At 41.2% G+C, this 13,569-nt stretch overlaps 1 protein-coding gene across 1 annotated transcript in view; it reads right to left on the reverse strand.

Annotated features, from left to right (window-relative positions):
* Positions 1–13,569, reverse strand: part of PKHD1 (PKHD1 ciliary IPT domain containing fibrocystin/polyductin) — a 386,375-nt gene that overhangs the window by 283,112 nt on the left and 89,694 nt on the right. The gene's annotated exons all lie outside the window — the stretch shown is intronic.

The following is a 13,569-nucleotide window of genomic DNA, read 5'->3' on the forward strand; positions in this document are numbered from 1 at the left end:
TCAGACAGAAGCCACCCATCATCGCCCAGACCCGCTCTGCCACTTCACATCTCCATGCCTTCATTCATGGAAGTTATCTCGAGTACCTCCATCTAGAGGTACCACCACTATCTATCAAGTTTATAGAGTTACCCAACTCCAAAAATATAATCACCATCACCTACCTTCCTCCTGTCCTTCACCCCCGACAGCAAGCAGGTCACTAAACCATGTCCATTTACCTCCTAAATGCCTCTTAGTTCATTTTTTCTTCTCCTTCTGTGAGGCTGCAGGAGGTATCCTCTCACTAGGGTCTTCTTAACTAGAGGCTTCGTAAGGGCAGAGAGCAGGTCTACGCACACATCTAGACTTCAACACTGTACTTGGACAGTTTGTTTCTAATGACTACGTATTGAATGAATGACTGTTAAATGAATGGCCGACGATTGCAACAGTCTATCTGGCCTCTCTGCTTGCACTTTGCACACATCCTTCCATTTTCCTCTCCTCTCTCTCTTTCCACCCCGCTTCCCCCCCCCCCCCCCCGCGCCCCCTGCCACACACACAGACACTTAGAATACACAGGTATGGAAATCAGAAGAGAACTGATTCTCCATGCCTAGAAAATAAAGTCCAAATTCGAATAAGTACATACCCCACCCCAGAATCGGTCTCCCAGCCTCATCTCCCACTCCTCCCCACGCCTCCGCTAGGACAGGCACCACCATCAAGCTCTACCCAAAGCCACACTGCCTCTGACACATGCCATGCCCGTGCTTATGCACATCCCCCTTCTCTCCCGGGCAATGCAGCCATCTTTCAAGGTCTAACTCCATTTTACATCTCCCTGTGGTAACTTCCTCAGGTCCCTGAGGAGTTGTTCCTTCCTCACTGCCTGCCCTGCACCCTGCTCTTGCTGCTTTTGTGATCCATATTTATATTGATGTTTCCCCCGCTAGCCTGTGAGTTCGACAAGGGCAGGGACTAGACCGTAATCACCCGTGTATTACAAGTCACTGGCACAGCACCTGGCACGTGGTGGGCACTTACAAGTTAATCAGGCCAAATTAATGAATTAGACCAGCCATGAGGGACAGGCAGCCAACAAACAGTGGGTTACAGTGCCACCATAAAGGTGTCCCTTGCCTGAAATTTTAACAATTTTTTTTATCTCTGTTAAAATTATTTAGTGTTTCTGAAAAGATTGCAGAATATATTTATCAAGGCATGACGCAAACCCTTGGCGCTGTATCTGCCAGCAGAGTGCCTCCACAGCTGCTTCGACAAATTGACAGCACTTATTCATAATTTGCAGCTCCATTTGCATACCAACGATTAATGTATTAGAATCTATAAAATTGATTTTTCTCCTAAGCTAAATATTCCACCTGCAATTGTGTTTGTGTATCAATTAATGAAGTTTTACTATATTCAACCATTAAACATTCACTGAGCCAGGTACTGTGCTAGGCCCCGAGGATAAAGTGATAAGTAACATAATTCCTTTCCTCAGGAAGCTCACGGTAACCAGAAGAAACCAACGTACCAGCCAATTCTTACAATGCCACACATGCTTGTTTCTTTTCTGAGAAGGCAAAATCTGGTTGTTTGCAAGAGAAGGTAGAGGAGATAAAAGTTAATCCCAGATTTTGTTTCTACCCGCAGAAACATATAATCACTTGGCTTTAAAAAAAAAAAATCATTCAAACTTTTAACACTCTGACCAATACAGTCTACTCAACATAATCCCATATCGTTAAAACCTTTATCTGTGAGCCAAAACTGAACACGCATCCATTTCAAGACTGTAATGAGATTCCTTTTCACTTCAAGATGGTGGGAAGTTCACAATTAACGATCTTTGTCTCTAGCATAGCAGCATTGGCTCAAATCAGTCAGCCTCTTTACAAATCAAACAAACCATTAGAGGGGGGAAAAGTAAAATTCCCTTATTTCAGTGAAAAAAATGGAAGAAAGCCGCAGGGCTTGTAAACCTCTGCTTGGGACCCATGCTTGACCCCATGAGGGAATGGCCACAAATCTTCAGAAGACACCCTACAACTCTGTCCCCTGACACCCACTCACCCTAAACAATTTTCCCACTACCCTCCACCTCTACAATGATTGGAGTCACACAAAAATTTCAGTGCAATCTAAGCCCGAATTCCTCAAGAAAATTGTGGCCACAGAGCCCAGGAAGAGAGGCTCTGAGATACCTACCCCCTGACCACCTTGGAGGCATTCACCTGGTCCTCTAAGCCTTTTGCACATGTGCCAGAATCCTGGGCATCACTTACTCGGTGCCCAGGGAGTCTTTGCAAGATTCAGGAAGGGAGTGCAGTGAAGTGTGCTGCTAGCAAAACCCCAAATCAAGAGGGAGGCCAAGTGGATGTTGAACTTGTAATTGGTAGCTCAATTATTAATTAGTTTGTCATAGAATTTCACACAGAGGCCAACCCACAGTCATAACTGCACAAGTAAACTCAGACCAGGTTAAAAAAAAAAAGTGTGTTTTCATTTAATTTTCCAGGTAACCTCAGTGGTAAGAACTGAGCAGACAACAAATAATTGGGGTGCTGACTGGTATTAATATTTTAATTTGAAACACCCTTATTGTGGAGACGGATTCTCCTTTTACATTTGTATTCAGACAAGGCTGGAAGCAGCATCTGAACCCATAATCATATCACAGTGCGTTTCTCTTGCTCAAAAGCTGAACGTTCTGCCTTCACACTTTCACAGACTCCTCCAGGCCCGCTTCAAACAGACACAGCGCTCCTCCTAAAACTCAAAGAAACATCGCAACACCTTTGTAATAGGCTTGTTTCCCAAGGGGGGGATAAAAGGACAAGGCAAATTAAGGGAAATGCTGAGCATAAACTTGAAACCTACTGTCAATAAAACGAAAAACAAACTTGAAGCGGAGGTGAAGAAAGCAGGGGGAGGAAAAGCAATGTTAAATGGTCATCTTTCTTCTCATTTTATTTGAGGAAGTTAAGTTTGCACAGCTCCTTACAAGCTGTCTTTGGCTAAAATCACTATTAATGAGCTTTGACATGTGAAATTTAACTGAGCATGAGCTAACAGCTTCCAGCGCTGCACCACCCATGAAGGCAACTGGAAATATTTTGCTAGGGCCTTACAGTGTGTTTATTGAAAAGACACAGCTTTCAAGAGAAAGTGTTTATAGCAACCACTTTACCTGCTATCCCTGCCCTGTGATGTCTGCTTGGTTTCAAGGTTTGGGGGGTCCTCTTTAACTCCTTTTCGTCACTGCTCTAATTGTTTTCAAGTCTGGCAGGAAAATGTTAATAGAGTTCTTTGCTCTACAGCAAACTGAGTTATGAGGACAGATTTGAAAACTTTGAGTTATGACAAAGGAGCAGGACAGAAAGAAAAAGAAATAAGCCCATTCAGCGCATAAGAAAGGCAAGATGAAAATACATATGGGGGGTTGGGGGCAATGCCATTAAAATGATCTTTTCCAAATGAGAACACAGTGGATAGATCAATGAGGCTAGGAAGATGGCATGGATCCTTCTTAGCTAAAATTCTCATTCATTGAATGGAAGTGAATTCATCATTAACTAAATAGGTTCCCCAAGAGAAAGGCCTAGAAGCAAGTTATTGACTTTACGCCTCGCCCAAGAAAGCTTTAGGTACGCTGAGTTGCTGAAGAAAGAAATGCAGTGAAAGAGAGGGAATGAGCTTGAAATGAAAGGATGCTCCCACACACCCTGTTCATGCACAGCTTGCGTGCTGTCAGTCTCCACCTCGACGATATAATCAACCAAAACGGGAGCGTCCTTCTGAACCTCATGCCGCAGTTCTACGGGCAATGCTCTGTGCTCGGTGATCCTGTACAGAATCTTAAACATGCCTGGATGCCAGGATCAGTATGAAGTTCAGAACCACCGTCCATTCCCTGAAGCCAGCTTTGTGCTGGAGAATTTAGGGGTATCCTTTGCCTGAGGCGCTCCTGGACAGAGGAGAAGTAAAAGCAGAAAGTATAACCTAAAAGGGAGTGCCTCTGAGGAGTGCAGGCGAAGGCTCAGTCACGGGGCAAGGGAAGTTTGGAATCGGTGAACTAGAAATCACCTATAATTCCAAGGTTTTTATTTACCAAACCAAGGTTGGGCTACCGCTAAAACACAAAGGAAGAAGTGCTCAAGGGTGATACGAAATTATGAAGATAATTCACAGGTTGTAACTAGGAAAGTGAGGACAAAGAGGTGGGCTCTTTATCCAAAGATATTTCTGTCATTACTAGATATTTTTTCCATAGAAAAGTCAAATATTTATGGATTATAATTTCAAATATGTTCTCTTATTCTCACGTGTTACATGACTACTAAATTATTTCTAAAAGTTATACAATAGACAGTATTATTTTGAAAACTAATTTATACCCCTGCTGGTGTGGCTCAGCAGTTGAGAGTCAACCCAGGAACCAAGAGGTCACCGGTTCAATTCCCAGTCAATGCACATGCCTGGGTTTCAGGCTCAATTCCCAGTAGGGGGCATGCAGGAGGCAGTCAATCGATGATGTTTCTCTCTCATGGATGTTTCTGTCTCTCTACTGCTCTCCCTCCCCCTCTCTCTAAAACAAAAAAAAAAATCAATAAAAACATATTTAAAATAATAATTAATTATAGGAGCCATTAATGGATCGAAGTGTACTTTTAATAGTGATGACTTAACAAATGGCACAGGTCACATTAAGAATTTATTTTTCATCTTAGCATATGTCCAATTATAAAAGTGAGAGAGTGAAGTAAAAATTTAATGATAAACAGGCATAATTCTGCTTGGGGGATCTGTGTCGCTATAATTATCATGTGTCTTAAGTTTGAAAAATAAAACAAATGTAAGGAATATATAGCATTTGGCTCTAGTCTTATAGGAACACAACAGGGTGTCTCAAAAACTGTCTACACACATTTTGAATAATTATAAAGGCAGTTTATTAAAATATATTTCATTATCAAAACTGAGCTATCAGTTGTTAATGAGTGTATGTATTTTGGGGGATACCCTGTATATTAGATCTTGTTGGTGGAGAGGTACATAGCTGCTCTCTCACAGTCTCAGTCATGACAATGACTAATGAAAGATGAAATGGGGGAGGGGAATGTGTCACAATGTCCACTCACTAAACATGCGCTTCTTAAGATGTGTGCATCAAGGTGTTCCTCAGAATTTTTCACTCTCATTGTGTGTGTGTATATATATGTGTGTGTGTGTGTATATATATATATATATATATATATATATATATGTATATGTATACACTTTGTTGTCTTATCAGTTGGTGAAGAAGAGAACAGAAGGATTTATTAGAAGTTAGTGGAGGCTGCTGACAACAACCAGACATGAGACCTGCAGTCTGAAAGCAAAGGAAGGGATGGAACATATCAATACATTCACGGGCCATCTAGCAAGAAGCACACCTTTCTGCAATTTCAATACTACCTAGTATTTTAAAAAGTAAAACTGCTGAAGTTTGTGCAAAAGATTCAGAAGCATCAAGAAGACATTTGTAGATTATTATGCTAAGCAAAATAAGCCAGCCAGGGAGAGACAAGTATCACATGATCTCACGTATACATGGAATCGAATGAAAAAATAAACTAAAGAACAAAATAGCTCTAGAGACATGGAGGTATGGAACAGACTGAGAACTCTCAGAGGGAAGGGGGAAGAGAAAGAGATTAAGCAAAGAACTTATCTGCATATTTGCACAGCCCACGGACACAGACAATAGTGAGGTGAAGGCATGGGGTGGGGTGGGAGCTGGGTGGAGGGGGCAAAGGGAGTGAAATGAGGGACATCTGTAATACTCTCAACAATAAAAACAATTTTTTTTAAAAAAAGACATTTGATTCCATTGCCTATACTCAGTCAAAAAGGCAGAAAAGCATTTGCTCTGTTTTCAAAAATAATATCCAAAATAAACATGGCTTGGCATTTTAAGGAAAATTTCTTGGTTGCCCAGAAAAATTAACTCCTACATTATCCCCCATTCCCCAAGAAGTTGGTCCGGGAATGAAATTTGGAAACGTCGTTTATTCAACAAATAGTGTTGCAGCACCTACTAAACCCCAGGCACAGTGCTAGGTTCTTGGATGACCTCCCAGGGGCACACAGTCTAGCGGGAAACAAGTGAAATAGCAGGTAACAGGTACAGCAGTGGGTACACGGGGCAGGGGCCGCCGTGACAGAGCACTCACTGGGGACAATGCAGGTGCAGGGCACAGTCTTAGATTCCAATTGTTTTCTCACTCCGATTCCCCCGACTTTGGTAGCACATTAAATTTATCTGAATTTGTAAAACACCAAAATAAAAACCCAAACAATTAAAATTCTCAAGGCTGAAGGTTTGAAGCTGGGAGGAATGATAACAATAATGGGAAACAATGATTGAGCATTTGTTAGTCACCAGACACTGTGCTAAGGCCTTTCCTTCCGTAACTCTATTTAAACCTCACAACAGTCTGGTGAAGGATCTATGTTATTGGCCCTACTTACAGATGAGAAAAGTGAGGCTTGCAGAGGCAGAGCAACGCATAAGGACAAAATGCTGGGAAGTGGTAGAGCCAGGACTTCAGAGCTCTGTTTTCAGATGCTAGGAGCCTATGCCCTAAAGAGCAACCTAGACCAATATAAAAACAAGTCTCAACAGTGGTAAAGTTTTCAGAAATCTGAAATGAGGCAAATAGAGCCCAGAAATAGAAAGATCTCACGTTAGACTGAATCACCAACCAAAAGTTGTACCCATAAAATTTCCTCCTCTCATGGGAGAGAAGTTCTTTTTCTTCAGGTCTTTTTTTTTTTTTTTTTTTAATGTGAATTTTCAGATCTCAGGTCCCCAAATCATAGCAATTGTTTTATTTTACCAGTTGAAGAAAATGGGCTTTACACTCCTTAAAATCTCAACTTCACCACTTAGTCTCTAAGTGACCTCTATACTCACCAAATTTCCTTGAAGTTCATTTCCTCATTCATAAAATGGAGATTTTTCAAGGGCCTTTATAAGGAGTTAACTAATATGCATGAAGACTAACTCAGTGCCTGACAAATAATAGACGCTTAGTTACTGTCACTGCCCATTCCTTGCCTTTCTCATAGTTTTCCTTAAACAAAAACAAGGAAAAGATAGCATTTCTTAGATTCAGTTGTTGCATCACCATTTATGGCAATAAATAAATAAAAAATTAAAGCAAAATCAACTTTCTTGGTTGATAAATTGTTCAATATCTTGATTTTTGAGTGCGGGCTCACAGTCTTACACATGACAATGAATTACATATAGGGTGTCCCCAAAAGCTCTATACACAGCTGATAGCTCAATTTTGAACATGAAATGTATTTTAATAAACAATAACTGTATAATTATTCAAAGTATGTGTATACATTTTTAGGGGACACCCCTATATACTTAATATCTATATATTTTTTTGTTATATGTAATTTATACCTCAATAAAAGAAACAAATTCTTGACAAAATAAACTTTAATTTTAAATTGAGCATCTCAAACATTATTTTTATGAGCAAACAAAATTACACAGCATATATTTTATATTGCCATACTAAAAATTATTAAAAGCACAAAAAATACACACTATATATTTTTCATCTAGCCCTAAAATTTCATTCCTCCACCCTGCTCCCACTTTCAACAATTCTGTGAAAATTTCCAAGAACCACTGTTTCATTCCTTTACTCTGCAAGTACCACAGTTTCCAATGCAGACATTTGGCCACATTACTGCCACCTACCACCACCACATGCCACTGGAATCCAAGTTGATATGAGAACTGAGAGTTAAATAGTGCTTTAGTGCCTTCAGAGAGTTTTCACATCTGCAGACTCATTTACATCTCAAAAACATTGCAGGAAGGTATTGTGACACACTGCTGCCATGAGATGCATGAGGGAAGTTATGGTTCTGAGAAATCAAGCCATGAACCCAGGGTCCCTTAGTAAGATGGTGTTGGCAGGGACTAAAACCCGCATCTTCCAGCTTCAAGACTCATGCTTTTTCCATTGCTCTGATGCCTGTGACAGAGGAAGCGATGGCAAAGCAAGTCTTCTAACTTGTGCCAACTAAAGGTGACCCTGCACAGCACTGACCAGTGAGAGGGCCCGGGAGTCACATCGTAAAGTACTCTGGCCTTAGAAAAGTGTGAACTCTACCCAAAATAACTGCCTCTACTCTTTCCAGAGCTGCTTTTGGGGACCAATATTTTTTATATCCAACACGATTCTTCTCAAGGAAAGCATTAGTGCCATGGATCCACTTCTGCCCTCAGGCCCCTTGCCCTGGAACCAAAATTGTACCTTCAACAAAAACTCCATGCTGGGGGGAAAACAGCTAAATTTTTCCAGGTCAATTAAAAAGAAAAAATTCATACTAATTAAAGCCATACCCTTTTAAACAAACAAAATGAAATACAAAACAAAAGAACTATATCAGCTTTCCCTTCATTTTTTCCCCCTGCAAAACTCGTTCCAAGGCTAAAAAGAGCCAATTTAAGTTTCTATTAACATGAAATAGAATTCTGTTGGTGCAGCAATACTGAGTAAAAGCAATTTTATCCCTGCCTTTCCAAAAATGTGTATAGGTGCTTGTGAAAATAACTATGCATGTGGGCACACCTGTCTCTGTGTGTGTGTGTGTGTGTGTGTGTGTGTGTGTGTGTGTGTGTGCTCACATGCACACAGGAAGAAAGACAGGACACTTATTACAGAATTGAATTCACATATCCACCACAAATAAATTAATAATAGCATATTATAAAGGCATATTTTCCCCATTACCTAGAGGACTTCTGTTTTGTATCTTTCACTCTTGAATTATCATTATTTTGCAGACAGACTGGGGTGCTAATTAAGGCCTCTAATATTACCTCTTCTACAGATTTTTTTTTTGAAGTCTTAACAATCCCAATCCAACCATTAAAGAAAAGCCCAAGGAAGTAACAAAGAATCTATAGCTACCTCAGCTAAATTCCCCAGCATAGTGCGGGTGTGTGTGGGGGGGGGGGGCGTTGAGGACAGACGAAAGGGAAAGGGAAACAGCAATTTTACTTCTCCCATCCGTGCCCCAGCAGCTGCTTTTATTATTATTTATTCATTTCCCCCTCTTTTCAGCTAGATCCCTTTTTCTCATTTAGTCCGACAGAGACTGTCCTCCTGGAGTGACCTTTTATTCTTCCCTTTTCCTTCACCCCTCCGGGCTATTGCCCTTGTGCCAGTAACTAGATAACACACTCTATCAAAGATTTTTTTTAAAAAAATCATTGGGAAGGCACTGGGGCTGATAGTGGCATCAATCGTAGCCTGACACGGGCTGGGGTCAACCATTTATCTCTTCACATAGCCTGTGGTTACTGCAGAGGCCGTCTTGACGGCTACATCTTAACAGCCCGGCGCAGGGGTCGCCTCTCCCGGCGCTGCCAGCATCTGCTCCCGAGCCCTGCCCGGCCCTGTCTGGCCGATTCCTGCTTGTTCCAGGGGACATCTTTTCCTACAAAAGCAGGCGAGGGACCCAGGAAGCCCTCTCTTCTCTCAGGGCCCTTCCACATCCAGGGCCTGAGATACAGTCATGGGCTATGAAAAGCATCTTGGTTTTCAAAATAAAACAGAAACACTTTTGTTCCTTAGTAAAATGCAGCTGTGTCCTTGACGTTATACCAAACTCACTTAGAATGGCTCTAATGTCACTAGTTTTGAGATTTTATTGAAAGATGTCTCTTAATGAACTGAAATTTATTTGCCGTACTATGTTTTCCTTTTCCCAGCTCATCTCCTCCCCACCCCCGACATACCATTTGCTATTATTTTTTTGGTTACTTCCTCAGCAGGCAGCAACATGATTAAGGGAAAGTTTAGCATTAGCCAGAGTACATTTCAAGATCCCGGCTCCAACACTATGAGTCGTGGGACTGTGGGCAAGTCTTTCTACCTCCAGAAGTGTCCATTTCCTTCCCTGCAAAATGGAGCTAATAATATCTACTCCACAGTGCTGCAAAAAACAATGGCACAAGAGAGCTATATGCCATGTGCCCGTCACATATAAATGGTCAATATACTATTTATTGCCTCAAACTTAATGAATAGTCAGTTGCTCAGGCAACAGAATTTAAGAAGTACCAAGCACAGCCCAACCCATATGCAAAAACTTGCCTTTATCCTTAAAATTCTCATTTGCAGAGGTAATTTTCGAAGGTAACACATATGAAATAGTCTTCAATTAAAACTTTTTTAAAAAAGTAAATAAGTTGATAGCTGTTGAAGGTGGGTGGTGAGTACATAGGGTTGATCATGCTATTCTATTTTCATATGTTTGAAATTATTTAATACATTTTTAAAAAAATAGACAACAATAAATATATTACCTTAAATAGGCCAACTGCACTGTTCCTCCAATTGTACCACAGAAGTGTGTGATATCCCAATAAAGAACAGAGCCAATTTTCCATGATCCTGAACAAGATGGTTTCTTAAGACAGAAGTCTTAAATTTGTCTTACTGGCCAATTTTATGAATAGATATACAGTGATAGACATAGATATATCACCTCATACATTGCCAGCATTAAACTTATGACACTTCAAATTTATTCACTCAACATACAGAGACTGTCCTTTAATTACTTTACCAAATTGCCCTATTTCTGCACCCAATGCCTGTAGACTTTGAAATGAGGAGTTGCCATCTCTAAACTCTCCAGCTTGGTTACAGGGTGAAGGTGCCAAGGAAGCCTGGCGTGGTTCAGGACCTCACTGGCCAACATTTTCCTGGCAAGGATCAAAGCAACTGGATGCTGAACTTGTGGAGGGTCTGTGTGTGTGTGTGTGTTTCCATTACCTCTTTTTAAGTTTTCTATTTTAAGCACATGTCACTTAAAAGGTGTTTTGTCTTGATTTCTTTTGTATGTTAAAGCATTTAAGTGACTTTGTGAAGAGGCTAAGTAGACAGAGAGAAGCTGAAATTACAGGGCAATTTAATATTGGCAAACACGTAAATATTATGAAACTTCTGAATCTCCCACACCAGCAACCCTCATCTCTCCCTACCTTATGAGATGTGTCGCCTCATTCTCCAGAAAATTTAAAAAGGATCATTAAACTGAACATTTTGGAACGACAAATCTGATCCCCTATTACTTCACTAAAATAATACAGCAAAGTAAATAATGAGGCTCTTGCTTACTGCATACTAAGTAATTTCTACTAAATATTACCTACATTGTTCAGACTTAGTGAAAGAGTTCAGGAAGACACCATGAAAATCAGTTGTGTCAAGCACACCTCCACCTCTGCAACCTGCAGGAAAACCCAGGTGGCAAAGGCCTTCCTTTGAAATGTTAAAGCCTTTCTGGATAAGCCACCTTTTTTACAACTTATTTATCTGGTAGGAGTAGGATTCCTTTGTATTTCCCAGTGCATACAGTCTCAACAACAGTTTCTAAAAGAATCATAATGTAAGTTTTCAGAACTGATTTCGATCTAATGATCCTCAATTTTAATTATGTTTATTCATGTGTTTACACCACAAACCTTTACCCTTGTAGTAGTTACAGAGAAGATATAAATGCCAGGCCACATGCTGCACATGACAAACGTGCCCACACATACACACACATTCACACACACTCACACACAGACACTTCCACTCAAATCACTGTCAGAGCAGAAGGGTAGAGGAAGCAAAACTTCTCACTGGAAGGATCCTGGCAGCTCACAGGTGCTAGGACAATGCCCAGGAAAGGCAGGAGCTGGCGGGGGCCCATGGCAGATGAGAGGGGCCGGAGCTAGACCCAGGCTCACAGCTGAGGTGAAAGCTCAAGAGATAAATTTTAATACACGTGCACTTTCTCCATTACCCGGGGATCTACTTCACAAATTTATATTGTAATTTCAGGTATTGATCTTGGGAAATGTTTATAAAAGAGAACAGATTTTCTTTTTTCTTTTTTGAAAAAAAAATTTACAAAAGAAAACGAGCAGTAATAACACAGGCTCTAGGATTCTTCTGTCTCTGAGTTCCTGCTCTGCCACTTCCCAGCTGTTGGTCCTGAAACAAGCTACTAAACCTCTCTGAGCAATTTAATCTGTAAACTGGAGATGATAATGGTAATCACTTCGAAGCTTCAGTCTGAGAGTTAATGGGTAGTTCAAGTACAGGGCTTCATTCGGTTCCTCACAAGAAGTACCTCTTTCTCTGAGTAGTACCCATAGTGTTTCTTCACCTATTAAAATACAAAATTTACCTCTCTAGATGATGTCATACATAGACTGAAATACCCTACTATGTCTTTCCTTTCATTTTTCTCAATCTTCCCCAAACAGCAATTATATACTAGGTTGTTTCATTTTAATGTTTAAAAACTATTGACTTATCCAGGTGACATGATAAATTCTGTGAGCAGAAAGGATTTGGCAGAGGAATGAAGAATCGCCCTCCTTTGCAGCGGTCCCTAGATTAGATGGGGTACAGCGTGAAGATGAATTTGAGTTCTGGAATGGCTCTCAAGAGATCTCACAGTCTCCTTTTTGAGAAGCTAGCAGTAGAGAAGTTTTAGGACAATTTTACTGAGATGAAGAGCTGGGAACTGTTCCCCATGTGTTTTCATGGCTCCCCTCAGGCATGGGCACCAGGAGCTCCAATCAGTGTGATGCCAAAGGACTCGAACTGTAGCCCCAGTTGCACACCACATGGCAGAGTGCAGCTTCTTCCAGGAGCAGCGCATTGTTAGCAAGGAAAAAACATGAATAAATTCCTACGTCAATGTGCAGAGGCCTTGCACAGAGAAGCAAGCTCGGGTTAAGAAGGCACAACTTTCAGTGCCGCGGGTACAAGGGCCCCAGTTGAAACTTTCAGTCCCTACCCCCATTAAAATTTAAAACCAGATTCAGCCCATCATGGAGTGGCACCGGAGGATTGCAGCTTCATCCAGCACGATTTTTATTAGCCTTGCAATTTCTTAATGGGCTCCCCTGAGGGCCGGCTGGTAGAATCCTGCACTACCAGCCCCGATTTGCTACAGGCAGCTTAATAAACATGGCATCTGCCCCATGACAATTGTCATAACATCCGCCCAGGGTGTAGAAGGCAGAGCTAAAGGTTAACAAAACTACCACTGGGGTGGCAGGGAGGTGAGCAGGGACAATGTTGGAAATTGGAATCTGAAGGAAAAGGCTACTGGCCGGGTCCATGGTCCTTCCAGCCCGGCCAGAGTTCCCAGGAGCCGAGCAGACTGCCTGCTGCCTCCTGCAATCAGCATGTTTTACACATCTCATCAGTGTCACCACTCCTGACATCTCATTATGCACCAGAGGTGGAAGTGGACAGGTACGGAGCACCCGAACTTTTCCTTTCCTTATTATTTCTGTGTTGCACCATGAAGCTGGGAGTTAATTGAGTCCTGTGGGACAGGCAATCAGTGTCTTTTTTGCTAAGTTAAATTACATTATATACAGATGCAAAAAAGGAGAAGAAAAAAAATAATCCCTCAGCTCTTTCCTGGTTAATAGAGCACATTAGAAATAGGATGGTGCTGAAGTTGAGAGCTCCTTAGCAT

This window comes from Miniopterus schreibersii, assembly GCF_964146895.1.
Source record: "Miniopterus schreibersii genome assembly, chromosome: 6".
NCBI classification, from domain to species: domain Eukaryota; kingdom Metazoa; phylum Chordata; class Mammalia; order Chiroptera; family Miniopteridae; genus Miniopterus; species Miniopterus schreibersii.